Source organism: Arachis ipaensis, chromosome B09 (assembly GCF_000816755.2).
Source record: "Arachis ipaensis cultivar K30076 chromosome B09, Araip1.1, whole genome shotgun sequence".
Classification (NCBI taxonomy): Eukaryota; Viridiplantae; Streptophyta; class Magnoliopsida; order Fabales; family Fabaceae; genus Arachis; species Arachis ipaensis.
In genome coordinates this window covers 144,440,081-144,440,835 of record NC_029793.2, presented here as the reverse complement: position 1 = coordinate 144,440,835, position 755 = coordinate 144,440,081, and positions in this window count along the sequence as shown.

Genomic DNA, 755 nt, shown 5'->3' with positions numbered 1-755 from the left:
AAAAATAAATAAACAAAATTCAAATAAATATATTTATTATAAAATTTAAAAAAAATTACGTACCATAAAAAATATCCAATTACTCAATAATGTGATCTTCAGATCTAGTAAAATTATAAACCATAATTTTTTGTTTAAGAACCAAATGAACCTAAGCTTTCTACTCTTCTTCTTCCTCCCACCAGCTTCCTTACACAACACTCTTCGCTCTTCGGTAACTCCCTCACACAACACTTTTTACTCTTCGGTGACTCCCCCTCTACGTTGTGCGTTTTAAACACCTCCCCACAACACTCTTCTGATGCAACTCGAAAGATTGTCAAACGCAACCTGCGTTTTAGTTTGGCCAGCTGCCAAACGCAACTTTCGTTTTGGACTTTCAATATGGTCAACAAAGTAGGTCTGGTCTGCATGCAGGGAACAGGACACGTTTCGAGTCCTTGATCTGTTTTCCTGAAAATCGGAAGCTACATTTTGCAAATTGTTGCAGCTTTCTAATTTTGAATTCATGCAAAACGTATCCTGCGTTTTGCAGGTGACTCAACTTTTTTATTTTTGGTATGGCAAAACATAACCTGCATTTTGCAAATTTCTAACTTCAACAGATCCATATCTATGAAATACACACCAAATTACAATATAGTTACATCTTCATTATATCTTCCATTCTTAAAAAATAAATTTTGACAAATATCTTTAATTATTTTTTATAATTTTATATTAATATTTTTTTAATATATGAAGACGACATAAGA